Source organism: Labeo rohita, chromosome 7 (assembly GCF_022985175.1).
Source record: "Labeo rohita strain BAU-BD-2019 chromosome 7, IGBB_LRoh.1.0, whole genome shotgun sequence".
Classification (NCBI taxonomy): domain Eukaryota; kingdom Metazoa; phylum Chordata; class Actinopteri; order Cypriniformes; family Cyprinidae; genus Labeo; species Labeo rohita.
In genome coordinates this window covers 53,277,592-53,302,926 of record NC_066875.1, presented here as the reverse complement: position 1 = coordinate 53,302,926, position 25,335 = coordinate 53,277,592, and the positions used below count along the sequence as shown (strand labels likewise).

At 38.9% G+C, this 25,335-nt stretch overlaps 1 protein-coding gene across 3 annotated transcripts in view; it reads left to right on the top strand.

The window, feature by feature from the left end:
• Positions 1-25,335, top strand: part of nrxn2b (neurexin 2b) — a 389,816-nt gene that overhangs the window by 25,780 nt on the left and 338,701 nt on the right. The gene's annotated exons all lie outside the window — the stretch shown is intronic.

The window sequence follows — 25,335 nt, the reverse complement described above, 5'->3', positions numbered from 1 at the left end:
CAGTAACCTCCTGTAAGTGATGTCACAGTGATTGACAGCTTCAGGCCGGAGGGGGCGGACGGAGGGCGTCTCTTGTTTTTGTAGACAGGACGTCCTGTTGACCATGAGAACAGATGACTGTAGATGTTTCACTGGAAAGAGTTTCTCAGTTACGCTGACATTTCAAATGAGCCTAACTGGCATAGAAAGGAAGCATGTGCTAAAATGATCGACAGCCACTTGTTTTAAGTAACTCAGACTGCAGGTGTGAGTAAGACGCAGGATTGCGAGCAGAAAGGCTGTTCAAGTGGCAGATTTGATATGTTTGCTTATGTAAAGCACATTTAAACCAGTGGATGTTTTGTGCTTTTGTTTCAGGCTTTTGTTCTGGATCTTTCAATGAAGTAAAATCCAAACATTGACATTTATTGTCCTCGCAGAGCCGCGCACGCTGTTATTCTCTTGCAGTCAGACTCTCTCGGCGCTTTCGGCCCAGCAGGACGCACGTCTTCCCATCAAACTGTGATTTTAATACAGGCAGAAGCTCGCTGAAATTATAAACGATTCTCTATGAATTAATGACAGTCAATCACGTCTGTTCTCTGGCTTTTGTGTGTTCAGGTATTATTCGCCACACGACTCTTTTATTCCCAACACAAAACCAAATGGAGAGAAAATGCCTCAATTACGGCCGCAGGAGGCTGCAGTTTCGCTGAAGGTGAAAAGGCGCTTTTAATAACAGACACTTAGTGGCCGGTCGGGCGTCACGCCGAAAACAGAGCCTGCGCAGAAAATGGAGGCCGAGAGGCAGCCATTTCACACCCGTGCCTGTGTACTGCTATTCCCTATGTTATAGAGACCAATGTCCCCACAAGTATAGTAATACCAGTAAATTTTGACCTCATGGGGAACCTAAAGGTCCTTATGAGGAAACAAGCTGTTAAATCACACAGAATGAAGTGCTTTGAAAATATAAAAATGCCTGTTGTTTTCTGTGAGAGGGGTAGGTTTGGGTGTAGGGTTAGGGTAAGGGGATAGAAAATACTGAAACTGGACTGAAAAAAAAAAAATATTATGCCAATGGGATGAACCCATAAAACATTTGACTTGATTCACAAACCCTTGACATGAGAGACAGACAGGCGTAGAGTGAGACGGCCGGTTCTCAGGTTTCGGATCGGATCTCGCCGCTGATTCAGCCGTTTTGGGCGTTTAATTCAATAATCTGATTTTAGCATCAGAGACGCTGGGGTCCAGCAGTTCTCTGTGTGTTTGTTCGATAAGAGTCTTGCTGTAATCTCTTAACCAAGACGTTTTAATTATTTATACGATTCACCGGCCTCTCCGGCATTGATTGATTGACGCCGAGGCCTCGCTGTTTCAAAGCAAAGGAAAAGAGCGTCCGCTTTCCGTCTGTCTGCCGTAATGATTTCCGTTAAACGCCGCCGTTTGAGACGCAGGGCATTTACAGAGAGATCCGTCTGCTGGAACACATTAATATTTCAACAGGAGATGCTGCTGAAAACGGAAAGCCCCGCCCACTCGTTAATATGCGTGCGTGAGCTGGGCCGATGATTTGCAGTAGTTTGCGTGCATGTGAAGATGACTGAGGGCTGAATTGTTAGCAGACTGAATTATTCACTACGAATGCGAATGTGATTATCCAGAGGTAGAAGGAAGATCCCTGTTTCTCAAAGAAGAGATGGTATCTGACACACACGCTGTGTGAAGGTTGACCTTTGCCCTGTGAGGTCAGTCGCCTGAGCAGAACCGGACAAGATAGGAGGAAATGAAAAGAGAGAAAGAGTGATTTCAGGTCGCAGGGTTTGTGTTTTCAGTCTTCAGTTTATTGCTCTCCATCTGATGAAGCAGAGACATCTCTGGTCTGTAAACTCCCCACATTTACACGTCAGTGGCATTAAACGTGATCCATCCAGCCCGACTGAGGATGCAGGATAGATGCGATCGGTCCTAGACAGCAGTATTAGCGGTGCTAAAGCTACGGAGAATCAGCGTTTCACGCGTCGTCATTCTGAGTGTCTGTTCGACAGGAAGTACGCACTAGCTCCGCGGCTCCAGCGCCACGGCAGAAAGCGCAGCAGAGGCGTTGTTCTGCGTGGAAATGAAACAGGAAAGCGGCGCCATTAGGAGGAGACGTGCTGCGTTTGATTGGCTAATCAAAACTGCCTCAAATAGGCTTTATTAACAGCAGAAGTAATCAGTGCTGATTGGATAAACATATTTGACTTGAGAGACAGAATGAGAAGAGAGGAAAAATATGAGAAAAGAAAGCGCAAAAGGTGCAGGCGGTGCTCTGGGGTAACGAACACGAGCGCTGCCTCACGGCGGGACCGAGCTTCATCTGTTTAGCATGAGACGCTAGCCCAGATTTACAGCCATGATTAGCCACATTCACTCAAGCGCATTAAACTTCCGCCCAGCGCGTTACCTCCGAGCGCCATATGGCAGAACTGATTATGGCGCTGGAAAGGCGCCTCGCGGCCTGATGAGACGACGAGCCTCGCCGCGGCTTCGAGGGACGATACTTCGAGCGTCAGAAATCCGCAGTGAGCTGTAGCAGCGATAACGCCAGTGTTTGTGCTTACACATGCAGCAGATCTGACTGTCTGTCAGAAACATCTGTATTCTGAGCAAATCCACTAGACGAAGATGATGCTTTATGAAACGTTTGTTAAATATTACCCATGTTACTGACACTGATTTCTGAGTGAATTTCCAGAGCTGTGGAGAGAAACAGTAGTGTTTCTTCATTAACGTATCCTGCTTATTTTTCCCATAAGAGCGGGTGCAGCCATTTGTAAATTTTTTGTGTCTGGCTTCCGGTCTCATCCACTTCCAGCTATCTTTAGCTGCACAAAAAGCTCATTTTGCTGCTTGATATTGCACACTGGTGTGTCTGACCATATTATTTTAATGTATTATCTTAATTATGAACACGCTGGTTTGTAGTGTCGATATTCTTCTTGTTATTTCCCTATGGTGGATTATGAACCGGACGTCTAACACATTACCAGAAAACAGCTCACTTCCACACTGAAAAATAAGGTGGATAGAATCAGGAACCACGTCTTTTCGGTGTAGTCAAATGGTTGAATTTAGATTGCAAGTATTGGATTTTGAAAATGTCAAATGAAAAATAGTCCCAAGTTTAACGCTGTGTTTTCAGTCAGTCTCATAAATATATATATATTTAAAAAATCTTTCTTTATCATTAAGCAAGGGCGTTTTATTTTGATGCTGTTATTTTGGAAATTAATCGTCTTCACTTGTCGATCACAAGCTGCTTTTGGCAAAATGATAGAAGACATTTGCAGATTTTGTTTTTATACACACATGTCCGGCTAATCCAGCGCTCGGTTTGTTTTCTGTCGTATAAAATATCCTGTTGTATCTGTGTGAGAAACCACGGCAAATGATCCATTGTGTAAGTGAACTGTCTGGATGAATCACAAACAGTTTCAGACCTTTTTGGAAACCCCTTTGACTGATTAGGTCAGGTGAGTGATTCATTCATGAATATGGCATTGCTTGTTCTGATTCTAAACGGTTGATAGAAACACGCTCACTCGAGAAAATCATTCACAGAATGGCTGACAATGCCTTTGTCAGTATGAAACTGATTACATTAAGGCAACTTGGTGTCACAGTAGAGTAAATGATTTTGACCATCTCAGATGAACAGACGCAGGAGATCAAACGTTTAGGCGAAAGGTACGTGTCTATTCGAAGGCATCGCGTTCCTCTGCTGCTGGACGACAGATCGCCGTTAGCACAAAGCACACACGTCCCCAAACATGCATGTCATTAGCTTGAGGTGAAACCTACAGGCGTAAGGCTGAGAAACACACAGTATTTCACTGACTGTTGTTTTCGTCTACACGTAGGCGACATGCAAATGTGTTTTTCTGTTGTCTGTGTATCTGAATTGACTGCTGTGAGGATACGAGCGGTGCTGAAGCGCTGCGGAGCGGTACGCGAGTCGTTTCTGACCTGACCTGAGATCAGTTCGTAAAGCGGCGTCACTCGCGGGCCGTTTATCCCACAGCTCCCGCAGCTGACCTCAGATCAGCGTACGCCGAGGAAATCGCAGCGATCCCACTCAGACATGCTGGAGTTTGAGTGCAGATAAGAGCGCGTGTCAGCGCTGAAGGTCAGGCCCCGTGCGCGCCCTCGTCCCCTGTGTAGTGCCCTAGAGCGTCTTATCAGCGCTGTGATGAGAGATACACCGGGGAGAGTCTTATCAGCGCAGTGTTGTGTGGAAGCGCTGCAGTGTTACGCCTCTGACCTTCATCCCGCTCCTCCATTTCTCTGACAGGAAGTGATGCGTTGTGCTGGAGCTCAGGGTTTATAGCAGCGTTAGCATCTGGACTCCCGCAGCGGGACCACATGCTGAACCCATGTCACCGACCGAACACGAACGCACATTAGATGAGTGATTGTGATATACTGTATGGCCACTGCTAGAGAGGACGATGAATATGGGAAATGATTCAAACTCTGCCAGAAGGTATAAAGCATCGGCGTGCGTTGCATTTTGGGCATTAGTTCATTAGCGTGTGTCAGAATCGACTGAAGGGCTGTTGAAGGACCATAAACACTTCAGTTTTTTGGTGAATCTTGACCATTGTACAAGTTATTGTACTAATTATATTTGAAGCATGTGTTTACTGTAGTACTCTAACCGCGGTTTCTGTGGTTCTTATAAAGGTCTTAAATCAGAGAAGAAAGTCTTCATTTCATAAATTCATGACATTAAATGGTGCATGCACTGCAAAACATCATCATGTCTTCCTCAGTGTTTTTGTCTCGTTTTCCAGTAGAAACATCTACACGTACTTAAATCAAGGTACATTTACTTGAGATGCAGTGAAGAGGCTATGAAGTCTGGTTCTCTGAGAAACGGAACACAATTAATTGAGTTTATGTTTCAACTGAAACTCGAGACCAAATGTCTGCCAGTGGGGAATGAAAACTTGTTTTCGAGCCCATTGACAGATATTTGACCTTTTTAATCTTAAATTCACTTCATTTTGATACATTTCCAATAATCCAAGACTACAACTTGAGTAATTTATGTATCATGATTTAAGAATTTAAGATTTTGACAGGATAACAAGACAAAAATTCAGAGGAAGAACATCAGTTTTGTGCAGTGTGATCAGAAGATACAGTCAAAGTTATTTACATTTTCTAGTTAAGCTATGTTTTGTAAAATGAATCAAAAAGTAATGGAGACAGATTGGAAGTTGTATTTTTAAACTTTGAAATGTTGCTAATACACTCCTCGGGCCTCGTTTATGAAATGAACGTATGACAGAAAATTGGGCGTAAGAAGGGTTGCAAAGGGGCGGAAATTTTCCGGTAAATTTCCGGTAAATTTCCGGAAACTTTCCATAGAAACTTTGTCCGGGGGAATTTTGGAAATATTCCTATTTGGAAATTTAACAGAAATTTACGGGAATTTACGGGAATTTATGGGAATTAATTGGAAATTTGGGGAAATTTAGAGAAGCTGTATCATAAACAAATATAAATTTCAACATTTTGTTTGATTATAAGCTGACATGCATGCAAACTAATACAAATTTTAAAAATGACATTTTTTGATTTTTTTGGAATCTGTGATGCTTTTTTCCTGGATTTAACTTAAAAAGAACATAATTTATTCAAAACTGAAATCTTTTCTAACAATATAAGTCTTTACTATTACTTTTTATTAACTGAACACATCCTTGTTTAATAAAAGTATTGAAAAAAAAAAAAACATACTGACCCCAAACTTTTGAACAGTACTGTACTGTTAAAAAAGGATTTATATTTTAAATAAATGCTGTTCTTTTTCATTAAAGAATCCTGTAAGAAAAGGGAATTAAAAAAAATTAAGCAGCACAGCTGTTTCCAAAATTGATAAATCAGCATTTCAGAATGATTTCTGAAGGATTACGTCAATGTGACAGTGAAGACTGTAGTAAATTCAGCTTTTTTTTTATAGCAATACATTATACAATACATTATACAATACATTATACAATACATTATATTAAAACAGAAAACCATTATTTAAATTGTAATACTACACAATACTACTGTTTTGTTCTGTAATTTTGCTGAAAAATAAATGAAGGCTTGATGTACATAAGAAATCATAAGAGATGTTCAGAAAACATCAAAAATAGGAATGTGTCCAAACTTTTGACCAGTTCTGTACTTCTGTATGAAACTGGCTAGCAGAAGGTATAAGGAATAGCACTGCAGCTTAAGCTAGCTAGCATTTGATACTTCCTAAATAGTAAATGAAATAATGCTAACTAGCTTAGATTGTTCATATCTGATTTACTGGCTAGCTACTGTATAAACACTCGGACATGAGATATACTGTATAAACATTTTGGTTTTTGCTAGTTAAACTTACCTAAACTTACTTACTTTACACAAGTAATATCAAAATTTAGATGTAGCCCTTGGGCTCAAATGCAGCAACTGTGCCTTCAGAGAAAATGGGGGGGAATTCCCCCCTTAGGTGACTACTAGGGGGACTGTGTGGGGGAGGGTCATTTTTAGACTGTTTTTTAAATTATTATTATCTCACCTAAATGTTTGCTCAGCCAGTGTATTTGTTTTAACAATGGCATAATTTAGTTGCGCAGTAGCTTACACACAGCACAAGGAAGTTATAAACATATATATTTTTGTAATATTTATGTAATTTACATGAACACTAACCATAATATATTTTGATCTGTGCATGTTATAGAGGAATGTACAGTGGATGTAGGGTGTGTGGCCTTAACAGCCCTGCAGTAAGCAGTGTGCATGTGACTGAGCAGTGTGTAGGTCAGAAATTAAACTAAAATTGCATTAAACATGGTTGTTTTAACCAAGATTATGCTGCAAGTTTTTCTTCTCATCTACATTTACATTCCCAGTTCCTGCAATTTTGCAAATTCCCAGTTTATTCCCAATAATTTCCATTAATTCCCATATATTCCCATTAATTCCCGTTAATTCCCATATATTCCCGTTAATTCCCATGGAAAGTTTCCAGTCTTGAAAATTCCCGGAATTTTGCAACCCTAGGCGTAAGGTCGTTTATAAGCAAAACTTGGAATTGATCAATATGGACGTGAGCGGTGGCTACGATTAAATCTCACGTCAGGTCAGAGCTCGTGTACGCAAGTTTTTGAGTTTGCGCCTGAATTTGCGTGCAGCATAGAAAATTGCGGGTAATTGTATAATGACAGCATTTTGTTCATTTAGATTATTTTCCTGACCGACAAACCAAGCTTTTTTTTTTTTCTTTCGGGAGCTTTATATACGCATAGCAGTATAAAAAACAGACCATGAGGATTCACACGTCGTCGCGTGAATGGAGAAAATCAGAAATTATAAAAGGAATAAAATAGATAAACAAAATATGTTTCTATTAAATAATTAACAAATTAATAAAACTAAAAAAAAAACCAAAAACACTTGATTTTTGTGACACTCTCAATGCATTTTATTTATTTTCTTTATATTTTTATTTTATTAAATGTAACTGATCACCTTGGCACACACACACACACACACACACACACACAACATTTCAGCGTTGCTAACTTCAACTAAAATGCAGTCAACCAAACATAAATGTTACACTGTTGAATGTAAAAGTTCCACTGTAAAATCAGCTTGCAAAATAAACATTTTTGTGCATGTAAAGGATGGTGTTTTACGTATTGGAACACAAGTCTTGTTTACACCAGAGATAATAGTTCAGCAATCAAATGTTACATGGCAAAAAAAAGGGACATTTGGATGTCGAATGCGAGAGGCTTGTGAGCCCGATGCTTAGTTTCACTTTAATTAATTCATTTTAGCCTGACATTTGTATTCTGTTTATAATGAATGCCACTATAGCCTAATTTGTGTTTTACTTTATAGTTTATTCTCATTTTTCATTTCTGTTCTGTAATACCATTAATTTCAAGGGTTTGTTGTGTAAATAGGCTACATAGTGTTTATAATGTTCGTAAATGTTGATATTTAATAAACACATAAATTAATGCCATTGCAATTAAAAGGTTAATGGGTGTTTTTAGAGTAAGATCAATTTCACTTTCATGAGATTACTTCCTCTTTTTGGCCAGGTTACGTTTTTCCATGTCGTAAAACTCCAGGGGTAAGATTTCTAAACTGTTTTTAGGGGCGTGATATTCAAATGATGTTTATTTTCTGCCGCCACATTTATCAACGTACGATCTTCCGTACGACGGGATTGGCGGCACACGCGTGTTTCACGATTGACGCGTGAACTCTGTCGTGAGCCGATTTGTGCGCACGGACCTGCGATCGTTTCTTAGATTGATAAATGAGGCCCGTTGTATTCTCCTTAGACATTTACATTTCCAGAACATATTGGTGCATTGTATTCCCTATAATTTATTCCCTAAAATTTCTTGAATTCTTCCTTAAAAAAAGTCTTGAAGTCTAAATTTGCCTTCATAAAACTTCCGGAAGCCCTGGATAAAGTGTCATTTGTCAGTCTAAAACCCTCCTGCAGATTTGCTCCATTATTGCTGTTTATTGTGCTGTTCTGCTGAACTCATTCTGCACTTCCTGTTCATCTCATGCTGTGCTGCAGTTTCCTGGATGTCACCTGTAATTACCTGTTAGCTGGTGTCACCAGCTGAAGACTGTTAATGCTAAAGACTCACAAACGCGCTCACACTCACTCACTCGACACCTGGGCTGCGTTCACTTTGCTCTCCGGTGAATCCCTGCCGCCATTTTGAAGCGTGCTTCACTTCGCCCGACTAGAAAAGGAAAGTTTATTACGTGTGTTGGGACAGAGGGAGCGCGTTAACTCAAACGTGCACTGAAGACATCTCCATATCCCACAATGCAATGTGATTATGCTTAACTTACACCAACACAACTCTAGTGCATGATGGGTGTTATTTTGAGATTTAACCACAGAACACGTGTAGCTACATTAAGATTTGTTTTTACACAGTCATAGCTAATTGTATTGTTTTATTTTCATCTGGAGAAAGGAAGTTCAAAATCTGAAGTGAACGCAGCTCTGGTTGTCACTTCCTCTCTCTCTTCCTCTATGTGGATTTCATTGCTTCCCATCAGCCAGAGTTGTAAAAATTATCCATGAAAAAGGAACAGCTCGCTTAACACAGGGTAATATTTAATGACAACATGCAACAAATCTGGGCATGTCGTCACTCTGTGGGGTAAGCTGTCACACCGGAGCCTGTTATAGGCACTTTCAGCAGAACGAATGTGTCTGTAGCTCCACTGCGGCGCGTCTGTCCTCTGTTTGAATGTCACTCAGTTACACTCAAGAGTTTTGAGTTCCAGAAGGATCAGAGGAAGAGAACAGGCACAAACACACCTTTGCTTCCAGTCCCCGCATGACTACAACTCCCAGAATGCAATCTGTCACAGCACTCGATGTAGAAACGAGTGTTCGTAGCGACAGCTGTCAGCGTTTAGGTGTGTTCGACTTAACGCAGCTCGATCAAATTCTGACTTGAAGCAGTGCATGCCGGTTAGAAATTTTGTCCGACTTGAGGCGGCGCCGACGCCTCGCGACTGTCACGTGTGGCATCAAAGTACCGCGATAGCCGGCGCAGTTTCTCCAGAGCGGCTGCAGGAGCTCTGATGACCACATGACTGTTTCACGATTGGTCAGATTCACCGCATGACAACGATCACGTGTGTTTTGGGTTTATTGTAACATCCTCAAGTCCGATAATGCTGACAAATATGTGTTTTTACTGTAGTCGCAATGTTATATTGAGTCACATTTATTCATAAAACACTGATAAAAGCATAAATAACCCCACTTTATTAGTATTTAAACAGTATGTTTATGTTGATCATTATTCTTGTTCAGATGGCGCTGTATTAATCAGTATATGAAACGTGTTTCTGTTGCTCATGAAAACGCTTTTGAAAAGTCTGTGTATTTGATAAATATTGCATTTAATTCACTTCTTCTGTGATAGAGCATGCAAACACCGCGAGAGCGTCACTAACGAGAGTAAAAAGTGTCCGACTTTTCAACTCCGCCCACAACTGCTCTCGGCTAATCTCGTTGTTCTCCGTCTGTAGCCGTAGATGAAGTCGAACACGCCTCTTGTGACGAGCAGCGGCTGATGACGTCACACTAATGCTGCCACGCGCGTCTCTCACTCGCAAATCCGTATCATCACATCCGCTCTGGATTTATCTGAGTTAAATATGTAAGTGTGTCCAAGTTTATCCACATTACACACAGCATATAAAACAATATGCACTGTATAGCAAATCACAAGCGCTTGATTGCTTCTATTGTCACAAAATTGTCGCAACCATATTATGACTGTAAGACATCAAAACATTAAGAAATGATAAACATTAACATCATGATTGTTGATGTAAAGCTGCTATGAAACAACGTGTGAAAAGTGCTTTACAAATAAATTGACTTACAGACACTCGACTGTTTAACATTTTCATGTCCGCAGTGTTGTTTCTAAAAGTAATCAGTTGGAACATTTATTGACTGGCTCAGACTTGGACTTTCTTGTATCTAGGGATAGAAATAAAGGTAGAGGGGGAGGTCTGCTGCTCTGTGTTAAAGAGTCGATCAAATGTTGTCCTGTTGACGGAACTGGAATGTTTTGGGTTAAGAATATCGTTGTCACCAGAAATGTCCTTTAATATCATTTGTTTGTAAAGACCACCATCAGCTGATAATAGTTTTTATGAACATTTTTTTTTTTATAAAATTCTTAAGGAATGTGATCAGAAAAAAGAAATAGTAGTTAAGGGTGATTTTAATATAAATTGGGCTAATAAATCAGATAGGAAAAAAACTAAAAAAAAAGTTCTGACTTAAATCAGAAGATATATACATATACATATACCGCATGAACTTTAAGAATCATTCTTTTTTGTTTGTTTCGATAAATCGCTCAGAGGGGTTTGATCAAACAAATGAGGTTATTTACAAATCATGCAAGCACCCGATTCCGAGCTATTTCATATATATATTTGATTAATATGACTACATATTAAATGGTAGGAATTACAGATCCATCTTTAATTGTGGAAAGAAATCCAGGTTAATTTCCCTATAGCCAATAAGAGTTTTTATCTCTCAGTCGTAGAAAAATCTGACATTTGACAACGTTTAAAATAATTATTTTCCAGCGCATGGAAAGATTGGAAAGATTCGCGCTCGCGCATTGTATTAAACTACTTTCGCGCTACAATAATGCGCTCTCGACATTTGTCATTAAAATAACGCCATACGACAGTAGCCGAGAGCAGTCGGGGGCGGAGCTGAAAACGGAGCTGTCAAGAAAACGGAGCACCCTTTCTGCTCTCGTTAGTGACGCCAAAGAGTATAGAAGTACCAAGAGGCGAAACTCAATAGAACGCTCCATAGCAACAGTTCCGCCCATGACATAACTGTGCTGCCGCCATTTTGGACTGACACCTACACAAAACGCCGTAGAATAATACGAGCCAGTCGCGCTTGACCAACTTACAATGACTTATGTAAAGTTTGTATATATATGTATTTATATCTAAATTAAATATTATAGACAGGTCCCCTTCACCAATTGACTAGACTGTTTCATACTGCTTACTGTTTACCAAGTAAACCGATACAATTACTGCAAACCCTTTACTTACCCATATCTATGTTCTATTGTATTTTTTTTCCTTGTTAAGTTAAAAACTTAATGTAGTGAAATAACCAGATTCGATGTTTGGTAGTGATAGAGTCAGACACACTCAAATTTATTTATTCACAATGTAATTTTTTTTTTATTAAAAAATACATTTATAAAAAAAAATGGTACACATTCATAAAAAACTGTTCAAATTTACCACAAAATATGAACACCTAGCAACCATCGTCTCAAGGACTCCAACTATTGTGAGGTCTCTGTAATTTGTCATGTATTAAGTGAACACTGAACTGAAAATAGTAATAGATCAAAATCAAGTAAGCAACAGAGATCAAAACCACCACCGGCAATTGTGTTAGAAGAGATTAAGAGAGAGAATATTTTTGTACTGTATCAAGTGCACACATTTAACATTAACCGTAAATAGTAACATAAATAAAGTGGAAGTGGTAGTAAAAGATCAAAACTATCAGCAGCAATTTTGTGTTTATGTGAGAGAGAAAATTCTGTAAGAGATTGTAAGATATAAGAATGGAGTAGAATGGAAGTGGAAGAGAACGATTGTGGTACACGTGTGTCACAAAAAAGATCAAGAATTTACTGATGAGTTATCTTTAAAAATTTCCTGTTGCGTTTCTGATTAGGCTGAGAGATGTGCCGATTTTGGGTGCGCAACATATGATTAATTCTAATCCTGTTAAATAATTTTACCAAGTACACAAGTGATGTCTTGCACTCTTCCTTGTTCCACACTGGTGAAACGCAAAATCATGCCTGGTGGATTGATAATTGCTGCAATTTATTGCAGCACACTGCTTACGTTTCAGCCACTTGCTCGCTCGCATCTTCTACACACTTTTTGCAGGTGTCAGTCCAAAATGGCGGCAACGCCTCCGCAGCGCCATCTATAGACTGTTGCCCATATCAGTACAGAGTTTCGCCTCTTGGTACTTTTATACTCTTTGGTGACGCTCTCGCGGGGTTTGCATGCTCCATCACAGACGACGTGAATTAAATGCAATATTTATCAAATGCACAGACTTTTCAAAAGCGTTTTCATGAGCAACAGAAACACGTTTCATATACTGCTTAATACAGCGCCATCTGAACAAGAATAATGATCAACATAAACATATACTATTTAAATACTAATATTTATTTATGGTTATTTATGCTTTTATCAGTGTTTTATGAATAAATGTGACTCAATATAACATTGCGACTACAGTAAAAACACTTTTACTGTTCTAAAAACACAGATTTGTGAGTATTATCGGACTTGAGGATGTTAGAATAAACCCAAAACACACGTGATCGTTGTCATGCGGTGAATCTGGCCAATCGTGAAACAGTCATGTGGTCATCAGAGCTCCTGCAGCCGCTCTGGAGAAACTGCGCCGGTTGAGTCAGTCGCTGCTCTCGAATCGCTATCGCGGTACTTTGATGCCACACGTGACAGTCACAAGGCGTCGGCGCCGCCTCAAGTCGGACAAAATTTCTAACCGGCATGCACTGCTTCAGCGCTGCGTTAAGTCAAACACACCTTTTTATTTTTTAGTCTAATATCATGTGGTTATGTGTTTAGATTATGCATGAATATTCCCAAACACTATGCCAGTGCGATCTCTGCGTGAGATATGTGATTGTTGTCATATTTCTATAAAAATCTAAAATACACTTTTGTATTAAAGTAAAAATTGATGATAAATACGCCTTTCATATGAAATTAAATAGCAAACACTTCGAGTGTCTTGTCCATCATATTTATTTTCATATAAAAACAACAGAGCTGAAATGATATCATGTTTATCAGCAACACAGCACGTGAGTGTGATAACGCGATATCCGCCTTTGATCTCGTAGGTGTCTGTTCTACTTCGAGAGGTCAGATCTGTCCGTCTTTAATGCACTCATTTCACTCCTCCCCTCACTGCAGCCCCTGCTCTCACCTACATTTCATGCCTATTTTAACGCAGTTAACGCACTGGCCCCGCCCCCAGACCTGTAGGTGATCTTAAATTTCATATAGTTGACTGTTGACAAATATGATGCAGGGCAACAGCTCCATTAATGCACTAGGGTGGGAGAAAAAATAGATTCTCCGATGCATCGCGATGCTCTCTTCAACGATTCTGAATATTTCAATTTTCCCGCATATGGCACGTGTGCGCGCTAGAGACGTGGCGGGCTTCATTGCGCAGAATTTGCGGCTTTCACACTGAGCGCGGGTTCAGCCCTTCAGAACGCAGCGGCAGAAGAACTGTTTTGAAGTTTGTGCGGTGTGCTTTGGTCGACGCAGAAACAAGCCGTCCTCGCCCGGCGCGAGCTATAGGAATGAATGGGTTTCATAGCGCAGCGCTTTCCGCGTTCGGTGTGAAAGCCGCTAGACACGTGCGCATTGCTTGACTGTGTGCTTCTACCCGCCGTGTTTTACTTACTATTGGATGCACGAAACTCACGCACTGACGGACCTTCACGTGCGCTTTGTGTTTTTTGTTCGGCTGCGGTTAAATGAACTTGCATTTTCGAATACTTTTATACGAAATTGACGTTCACACAGTCAGTAATGTTTTCAGAGCAGGACAAAACATCTGATATATCGAAATAGATCTGTGCATCAGTGTGAATGCAGTCTGTAAAAGCTGCTATGATCTCATCAGTAATAATCAAATGGCAATGATGCTGAGGAAAAAAAGAAAAACCCATAACTATTGTCTGAAAACTTTCAGATACTGAAAGAACACATTTTAAATAAGTGATTGTTTTAATAAGTAGCCTGTTTATATAATAAAAACTAACACAAAATAAATTTGATATTAAAATGTGTGGAGATAAAATAATGCCTTAAAGATTTGCATGCGAAGAGTACGTGTTGTGCGAGTGTACATAAGAAAAGTGTAAATCGCGTTTCAAGCGTAAGAAAAAAAGATTTGCAGAATTTTACTGTTACTCGTAAGTGTAATTCATGTATTGTGAAACTGCAGCTTCATGCTTTTGCAAAATAAATACGATCTGCATCTTCCGACTTCCATTTCTCCGCGCTTACACTTCTGGCACGTTCTTTTCGCTAAAATACGGTCAAAAGCACTGCAAGCCCGTGAACAGTGATTTGCACACGAAAACAACAGTTTAAAGATCTGCAAAACAGATTGACTGCGTAGGACCAATCTGTATGTGTAAAAAACAAACTGTTGCAAATGTCTAAATGACTTGTTGTGTATGTAGGACACAAAGTTGCCGAAATAATCCGATACGTACAGCTCCGTCTATCTTTTATCTGCTAACTCATCACTGAGTTTTGCAAGTGTGAGGGGGAGGGCGGGGCCACCACCTTTTTGTAGCCAATCAAATGAGACTCTGGCCGACTCCATTTACTCTTATCTGATTGGTTCAATAAACACATCACACGTCAAAACATTTCTCTTCATTTAGTTCTCCCTGCCGGTGGAATGGTACTTTTAATGTACATATACATTAAAATAAATAAATAAACAACAACTTAATTAAAACATGATACTTTATGAGTTGTGTACCATTAGGCTAGACTCTCATGTGTTCATCCTGAATTGTTAGCTGGTGTTAACATTATTGGATTGGTTTGGCTTTACATTGAAATGCATATTTCATATAATGTAGCCTAATATATAGCTGATGTTAAACATTACAAAATGATATGTGACAATGCTCAACAATAGTACCAGAGTGCTATACTTTTGATAAAACCTTTTTACTATAACAGTAAAGCTCTGTTTGTTGTATTTAACACTCAATTGTATACTTTGACATTTTTGAAGATTTAAAAAAAAAAAATTGTAAAAAGTGAAAAAAAAATATATATATATATTATATTCACTATATTGAACCAAATTTTAGTTAAAAAATTTGAGTCGTCCCTGATCAGTAGACAGGTGAAATTATGCATGTTATTATAAATTACAAATTACAATTACGCTTACAGTCTTATGTACACTTGCACAACACGTACTCTTCACAAGCAAATCTTTATGCCATTATTTTATCTCCATAAAAATGTATATGAAAATGTAGCCATTCAGTAATATTGAAAACTGAGAATGTGATGCGTAGTGCTATTGAGTTGATAATGAAAATTGTAATTGAACTGAATCATGAAAGCAGTGAAGATTCACACCCCTACTTTTAAGATGGCAGTACTGACATACAGAGATTCCAACTATAAACAAAAAGCTAAGAAATTGCAGTTTTGGTTAAAATGTAAGGTTGTGAAGATGTGTTTGCACAGGAGAATAATTCATTGGGGAAAAATGTAGATCAAGAATCGTTTTGGAACCGGATCATGACTCCCAGAATCAGAATTGGATCTGAGCAACACAGCGGTGTTTAGTTTCTGAATGAATCCGCATCGATCGAATCGTGCGAACCAATTATTCAAAGGCCCATTCATAAAGAGAGCCATCTACTGAATTCCTGAATGTTACCAATGATGTTCATTGTATGAAAAAATACTGAGATGTTTCTCATATTATCTTCTATGTTCCATAGTTTATAGTTTCCGTTGTAGCCTAATAAATTTTATGTTGAATCAAACTAAATATTTCTTTCTAAAGCTACAATTTGTAATGTCTACTTGGTACTTTCTCATTTACGTATGTTCACATTTATCTTGCGATTGTCGGCGCCGATAGCCTTGCGGGCAGAGCGCTGACATATGGCGCAATTGCGCTTAGGGTGTCCCGAGTTCGAATCCCACCTCGTGGATCTTTCCTGATCCCGCTCACCTCTCTCTCTTTTCCATTCACTTCCTGTCATATCTTCACTGTCCTATCTAGAAAATGCCAAAAAAAAAAAAAAAAAAAAAAAAACATTGTGATTACTGGATTAATTAATTGAAACATCATGTAATTAAAAAAAATGATTGACTGACAGCCCTAGAAAAGAAATTGTAGATAAATTAAATTTTATTCAACTACTTAATGGTCCAACAGGAGTGACTAGTTCCTCACAGACAGAAATAGATTTGATGTTTACAAATAGGCCAGAGAGAATAATGAAAACATAATCTTCTGATAGGAATATCTGATCGTAATTTCACATTACTGGCACGGAAACTCACTAGAAAACGTATTGATATTAGAGTTCAGACAAAATGTAATCATCAGACAATTCCAAAAAAATTAAATTAATAACTTTGAAAAATGCCCTTCGGCAGATTGATTGGGTAGTGAAGATATTAGGAACAGCAGTGATATGTTTCTTACAACTATTAAGAAAATAATACCTTCTTTTACTAGGAAGGTTAAAAATAAATCTACACAAAAAATGACATTACCCTGGTTCGATGATGCCCTTTGGCAACAAATGAAAGAGCGAGACCTTTGTATGGAAAAGGGCACTTAAATCAGGACATAGTAACATTTTCATATCCTTAAGAAATAAAGTGGTAAGAAAGATAAGAAAGGATTTTTTTTTTTTTTTTTTTAGAATAGGGGGTAATGGGAAGATGATTTGGAAAGATGATCTTAATAAATTGACTGGAAGAAATATTGACCATAGACAAAGTGAAATAGAACTTAAAATAAATGGAATTTTAATTCAGGATCAGGAAAGGTTAGCAAACACCGATTTCTAAAGGTGGTGACCAAAGAAATGTAGAAGACTACAGACCGATAAGTATATGGTTGCCAAACTGGCTGAGAAATGGGTAGCAAAACAGCTGATTACTTACTTGAAGGAGGGACAATGCCCCTTGGCATTCAATGCAATTTGGATTTCAGCTGAAACTGCTCATTTTTTCATCTTCTTGAAAACATGAAATCTAAACGTAATGGTGGTGGAGTAATAGGAGCAGTGTTCGACACTGTAAACCATGAGGTACTCCTTTCAACTGTAATATTGGAGTGCCCTGCTCTGTTAAGTTTGTTTACAGTGGTATGCGAAAGTTTGGGAACCCCTTGCAGAATCCGTGAAAATGTGAATAATTTTAACAAAATAAGAGAGATCGTATAAAATGCATGTTGTTTTTTATTTAGTACTGTCCTGAGTAAGATATTTTACAAAAAAGATGTTCACATGTCCACAGGCAAAGAAAACAGGGTTAAATTATTTAAATAACCCTCTTCAAAAAGTTCTAAGTGTGTGGTTACCTGGATGATCTACGACTGTTTTTTGTTTTGTGGCGGTTGTTCATGAGTCCCTTGTTTGATCTAAACAGTTAAACGGAGCACTGTTCTTCAGAAAAATCCTCCAGGTCCTGCAGATTCTTCTGTTTTCCAGCATCTTTTGCATATTTGAACCCTTTCCAGCAGTGACTGTATGATTTTGAGAATCATCTTTTCACACTGAGGACAACTGAGAGACTCATATGCAACTATTACAGAAGGTTCAAACACATTTACTGATGCTCCAGAAGGAAAAAACGTGCATTAAGAGTCGGGGAGTGAAAACTTTTGAACAGGATGAAGACGTCCAACCATCAACCATCACTAAACAAAACCAAAAACAAACAAACAAAAAAGGGGGTTATTTTAATAATTTCAGCTATTTGTTTTTTGTCTTGTGGACTCTATGTAAACGTCTTTTATGTAAAATATCTTACTCAAGACAGTACTAAATAAAAAACAACGTGCATTTTGTATGATTTCTCTTTTTTGTTAAAATTATTCACATTTTCACAGATTCTGCAAGGGGGAGATCCCAAACTTTTGCATGCCGCTGTATTGGTGACTTGCCGCTAGTCTGTCCATCTGTTAGTCTTCAAATGTCTGCTGATGACACAGTTTTATATGTGCATGCTAAAAACAAACAACAAGCGAACTTGAGCCATTGGTCCATGTTTCAGATTGGCTACGTAACTCATATCTACATTTGAATATAAGCAAAACTGTATGTTTTTTTTTTCACAAAAATCGACAGTGATTCCTCATCCTGATGTATTTGTTAAAGGAGAAAAGCTCCAGGTTGTTTCTGATTTTAAATATTTAGGAGTAATTTTATTCAGGCATATTAGACCCTGCTTAACAATAGAAGCAGCAAAACTTTTCATGCACTTTTTTCTCAAATTACATATTGTTTTACGAGTTGGTCACAAGCAAGCGCAACGGTTTTAAAATCAGTTGAATCTCTTTACAAACAGACACTTAAAATATTTGATCAGAGGACTAATAGTTACTGCAATATCATTTATTGAGTTTTGATTATTGAGGCTTGCTTGATTTTTAAGATTTTACATGGTCTTTATGCCAGTTTATAACGCAGAAGAGTAACATGATCAGTTACTGGAGGAGACTGTGCTGTACAGTTTAGGCATTTGGACGGTTAGTCGTTTCAGTTAGAACCTTTAACTATTGGCATACTGCACAAATTGAGTTAAGGAGTAGTATAAATTATTCAACATTTAAATATAAGTTAAAGAAATGGTTCAAAGCATATCATATTTGTAATCATGTGTAAACTGCTTTGTTTTTGTTTGTTTTTTTAATGATACTGACATTATTACCTTTAGTAGTGTTATTGTATGTAACTGTAAATGTTATTGTATGTTTATGTGTGATGACTTACTGTGTTTCAGATTTTAGGTTGTTTTTTTTTAAATCTGGCAAGAGCCACTGGGGCTTATTTACAGTATTTTACTGTTGATTAACGAGCACTGTCCCTATTAAATAAAATAAATAAATAAAAATAACTATAACACATGCTATTATGACAAAAACAGATGCAGCGGCTGACATATTGACACATTGATCTGATCAGCGCAGACTGAAGATCATTGATCGACTGATGATCAATAACGAGAAGCTAACTGTGTGTTGACATCGTAACACCTTTATTGTTTATTCAATGATTTACTCATCTGTCATCATAATGTCTTTGAATGACCTTCACTAGAGGCCTTTCCTCTTGATCAGTTGATTGACACTTTCGTTTGATAAATCGATCGGCAGCTCGTGCGCTGGAGCTCATTAGGTCACGCTCATATCGATCGCATTCATTTTTCCTCCCGTCTCATCTTTTTTTTCCGTCGGTCTCTCATCCGTTCAGTCCGTTTGAGGACCGTCGGCTGAATTAGAGCCGGTCCAGACCAGAGTCCAGCCGCTCTAATAAGGTGCAGATTTGAGGCTCTTGGTGTGCGGGAGGCAAATTGCTTTTTGACACTTTAGTTAAGTTGGTAATACAGAGTCATTTACTGCAGACGGTTTGGGTTGAATTGCCCTTCGCTGACGGTCTGTGTGTGTTCGTTCTCTTTCACAGACTCGCACAGAAAATGCTTCATGGCACACCGGGGAAACTGCATTTTAAAGTCAGAACAGTAGATTTGTCTTTGAATCTTATTCTGTCTCTCGCTTGTGAAGGCTGTCTCTGTTTAAGTGGACGGCAGCAGTTCGCTTTGTTTTTTCATGATGTACAGAATCATTTCAGTTGAAATCCCCAAAATCAGAATGTTACGAAGCTTGTGTCAAATGTCGCTGTGTTAGTCAGGATCGGATGACTTTCTGTTTCAGCCCGAGGAGGAAGAGAGCTCCTCCGGCTGAGTCTTGCGTCCTCCAGGGTTTTTCTTCATTTCCTTGAACCTCTTAGGGATTTTTGGCTGCTCTCTGGAGGTGTGTGGCTCAGTTCTTTGTAAAGCTGCATATATTGTGAACGGCACTATACAGACACGCTGAAGCGAACAGGCTGTAAATGACGTGAAGTCAGACGGGGAGTTCAGCTCTAACCCATGCAGCACGTCTAACATTCAGATCTCTGGGGAGTTTAGTCGGTGTAAATGAATGTCTTAACATTCATTCAGAATGTTTTAACAGACGCGTGTTCTAGGAGGTTTTATTTTTAATGAGCTGATGTTTAAATGAGTCTAATGAGGTGACATGACGACGTTTCATCTGCTTCTCCTGTGTCTGACAGAGGAATGACTTCAGAGACGGACACACAGAAAACACGATGCTTATGATTTAATAGGCATCCTTGTGCTAAACGACACATCTGTGCATAGGATGCTGTATGACAGACACACAGATTCATACATACAGTAGTCAGCATTTGAAGTGGATCAAAAAAGTTCATCACAGTTGTCCTAAGACAAAAACAGGTATTGTTATTTATATATATATATATTGGATGTAAATTGGATGAAAAAATAATATTACAAAAAACAGTGAAAATACGACTAAATTATAATTTACACTCAATAGATTATTATTGCATACTATTTTATAATGTAATACAATAGTGAGGTGCAGATAATTGCCACTATTTGGAATAAGTAGTATACATTGCAAAAAATCCTGCTAGGTGTAAATAGAGTCTATAGCTATTTGCACTTAGTGTAAACATGAAGTGTAACAGGGACATGAATTATCTATAATATATATACAGTAGTCAACATTTGTAGTGGATCAAAAGCTTTCATCAAAGTTGTCCTAAAACTAAAACAATACCCGGTCTGGTCTTAGGACAACTTTGATGAACTTTTTTGATGCACTTCAAATGTTGACTACTGTATAGACCATTTCGCTAGATGTAAACAACACTGGTCCAGAAGCACTTCCTGTTTTTTTGTTTTTTATTTATTTTATTTTATTTCACATATACAAATACATCTTAAAGGTGCTAATGTAACGTTTTCATGCAGTCAAATGTTATGTTGGTTGTATTTTTTTGTGATGTTTGTGTAAAGTTAAAAAAAAAAAGAAACAGGAAGTGTATCGGGACCAGTATGTTTACATCTGACAAAATGGTCTATAAATACCCACAAAAGATTATTTAAAGCTATATTTGTGTTAAACGAGACAGTATTAAGTAGACGTTACAAACTTTTTCTTTAGAAAGAAAGTTTGATTCAACACAAAATAGGGCTGTGTACAAATAGTCGAACATTCGAAGATTCGGTCTGTAATTATTATTCTAAAAATAAAAACACTATTCGAATTTTACTGTTGTGTTCATTTGCTGGCCGTAAACGCAGAGAATCCATGATAAATCCTAAGCAGATCAAACTAAACGCACTGCTTGATCGATCACAGAATGTCGTCATCTGCCTGGCGAAGTTAGGGTTTACGGAGACCAGTTGATCTTACTAAATGATCTGACAAAATGTAGTTGCTTCTGATCAAATGAATTACTGAAACTTATTTATCTTAATTTCACCGCCACAATGAGAAATCACATGAAATCCAAACACGGTCGACTGAGGAAAGACAGCTGTGCATCACCGCATTCACGACTGACCCGAGAACAGAGCGCGCCTGACAGTCAAATGATCTCACGTATGTACCGTTTCCTCGAGTTCGAGTGGTTTAACACAAAGCGCTAAGAAACTGTTAGCACACGTTATCTTTGTCGGCAAGAGTTCTTACTGTTATCAGACTGAGGAACAGACTTTCACCCGAACATGTGGATATTGTTTTTCTCAGCATTAACATGAAACAGTGTAAACACAGGCCGACTTGAGTGCGTGCACGTTCTGTGCTGTAACTGGCACTGTCTGCTTGATTTTTTCCGTTTGCTTTTTATGTGTTTGTTGTTGTTGTTTACACGTTTTCAACCTAAATACAACCTTAAGATCCTTAACCTAACGTTGTTGTAGAACGTTCTGTATGCATTACGTCACTTTCCCGCCGGGACACGCCCCCTCAGCCGGACTGAGTGGCAAAAGATCCTTCAGCGTCAACGGATTTAATAGGGAAGAGGCGAAAACGTGAGTAAAACAAACGATCAGTGATCAGTTTAAACGAAAGGTTGCTGCACTTAATATAATGTCCCTAACAGCTTCACAAATATCCAGTGGTCAGTGGATATCGATGCAGCCACATATCGTGTTTTCTAACACTTATATGTGTCCGATTTTGACGTCGGGGAAAATAAATAAAGCAAATTTGCCTGTAAACTCATTTTGTAAATACAAAATAGGATGGTCTAAACCCCGGTGATCACGTATATCAGTGTTATACAGGGTTGCCAACACGCGCGTTCAGGCTCCGTGTCTCTCTCTGACTCTGTGCATGTAAATCTCACGCCAAACTGGCAACTCTGCTTGCGATTTTAAACAAAGTTTCAGCTTTCAAATGTTGTAAGTTTTAATACTAAATTCAAACGATAAATACCGTTTTGGCGCACTAAAATGTAGCGCTTCCGTTAACGCCACAGCCGCGACAAGCTTTGATCTCGCCGGCGTCGCCGCCACGCGGTCACGTGATTCACGGAGCTCCACAAACAAAGCAGCGTCGACACTACGTTTGAACGTGTTTCAGTAGGACAGAGAGACAGCTTCACTATACAGGTATTTGCAGCGATTTTTGGTAAACATTACAGCAGATTATGCATTGATTTTTACGCCGATAACATTTACAGTATAGTTTTATTCTGGAGAGTGATGGAGAGGCGACCCTTACGAAAATTAAACATCGTTTTACTACAAATAAAACCCAAAAAACATGGTTCTTATAGTTAAACCATGGTAACCACAAATTAGCCATGGTCTTGCTACAGTAACTATAGTTTAACCGTGGTATTTGTAGTAAAACTATTATTATACAAATGGTAATCAATGCGCCAAAAACATGGTTACTACACTTTTACTATAATAAAATCATGGTTAATTTTCGTAAGGGTCAATATGGTTTTCTTGTATTTAACCCTCAGGTATTGCTTACTTATAATGTGACCATACAGCTTAACTAGTTTTCAGTTAAATAAATGTTCTTTATTTTAGTTCAGTCATTTTAAACAATTCATTTAAAACGTGGATTTATTCGGAAACTCAACAAGTGTTCCTCTGAGACGCACAGCAGTTCTGCTACGGCTTCAAAGGTAGTATGTTCTCTGCAAAAATGCGCAAAAAACACATTGTGTTTCAAATATAACACAATATCAACATCTTATTTACTGAACTTGCATAAAATCACATTTAATCTCACGATAGATCGGGACAAAATCAGCACTTGTGTCATATTGCTATCGCTGCCTGTGCGATATGTGAATGTGATATACATAAATATATGAGACAAAATACATACCGGGGCATTTTTTGCACCAATATCTTGAATTTTAGTGCATAACTGCATTTGTGGAGTTGTTGCCCTGCATCATTTTTGTCAGCAGTCTATATGAAATGTAAGATGAGGTACAGGCGGGGCCAGCGCGGTCACTGCGTTAAAATATTGAAACAAAAAACAGTGCAAAACTATATAACGTAGCATAACTTAGAAAGTGCAACAACTGTTGAAGGTCAGAGGTCAACACAACACTATGGCCTTTGCCTAGCAGTAAAATTACCAGTGGAAAGTGTTTAGTGTTGCAGAGGAAGTCCACATGCACCTGATAACTTGAGACAACCTGAGTTCAGAAACCCCCAAAAACAGAGCAGCCAACCAGAAAATGACCCGATAGATCATGTTTAAGTTTCACACACACACACACTCTCAGTGGTGTGACCCACGGGGCACGTGGATGTTGAATAAGTGCTTTGCTGTTTCTGAAGTGGACATTATATATTCATACACATGAAGAGGCTCATTATCATCATCTGACAATCACTGACCCTTTAATAAATGGCTCGGGATTAAACGCGGCTCCGCGTTCTCCTGCGAGATTTATTCGGTGTGGTCGCTCAATATTACCATACTTGTTTACAGCATTTATAATACATTTTTACTCTAAAAGAACATAGTTGGATCTTTTAGCTGAAATTCATGTCACTGCAGTGTGCATGATCTCTGATATGTGAGGACACAATCTTTCAGAATGACTTGATAACTTTCAGAGCGCTTGATTTGGGGGCAGTCGTGGTCTAATGGTTAGAGAGTGGGGGGGAGCAAGGCACCGAACCCCCAACTGCTCCCCCGGGTGCCACAGCATTGGCTGTGTTTCATTGGCCCACTGCTCCGGGTGTGTGTTCACGGTGTGTGTGTGTGTTTGTTCACTAGTCACTGCTGTGTATGTGTGTGTGCACTTGGATGGGTGAAATGCAGAGCACAAATTCCGAGTATGGAACACCATACTTGGTCACGTGTCATGTCCTGGGCTGAGGGTGTGTGTTAAAGGGACGGCAGTGGTCTAATTCTGTGAAGTTAAACAATCAATCAGTCAGCCACATTTATTTATACAGCGCTTTTTAACAAAACAGATTGTGTCAAAGCAACTTTACAGTATTAAATAGGACAGTAGTGTGTCAATAATGCAAAAGTTCCATGTTGCAGCAAAGTCAGATTGCAGAGGACTCATCTGCTTCCCGTGGTCTTGCGCCGACGGCCGTCTACGTAGTAAGTTCCTCATTGATGGTCCGTCTCTGGGGCTCATCTAGTTGACATGGTCCCCGCTGACATTCAGGGCTGTAGACAAAACAATGTGTAAACAATCGCATTTTACATGTAGCGCGTTATTCATGTAGCAGATGCTGTTATTCAAGGTGACATACAAAAGAGGAGGAGTTAAGGAATAGTTCAAAGAAGAGCCGATCTCCTAAGCCGGGAGATGCGGTGGAGGAAGACGAGTGTTTAATTGTGAGCGCTTCATGCGGGCAGTTAAATTCTCTCTTCAGAAATAATGGGCAGGTCTTAGTTGAAGGCCGACAGGTCAAGAGCAGCAATCAGCCTTTCCAGACAGCGACTCCATTTTGTTTCAGATGAGATTAGAGCAGCGCTGTAATATAAACATCAGTGTTCAGCACAGATCTTCATTAAGATAC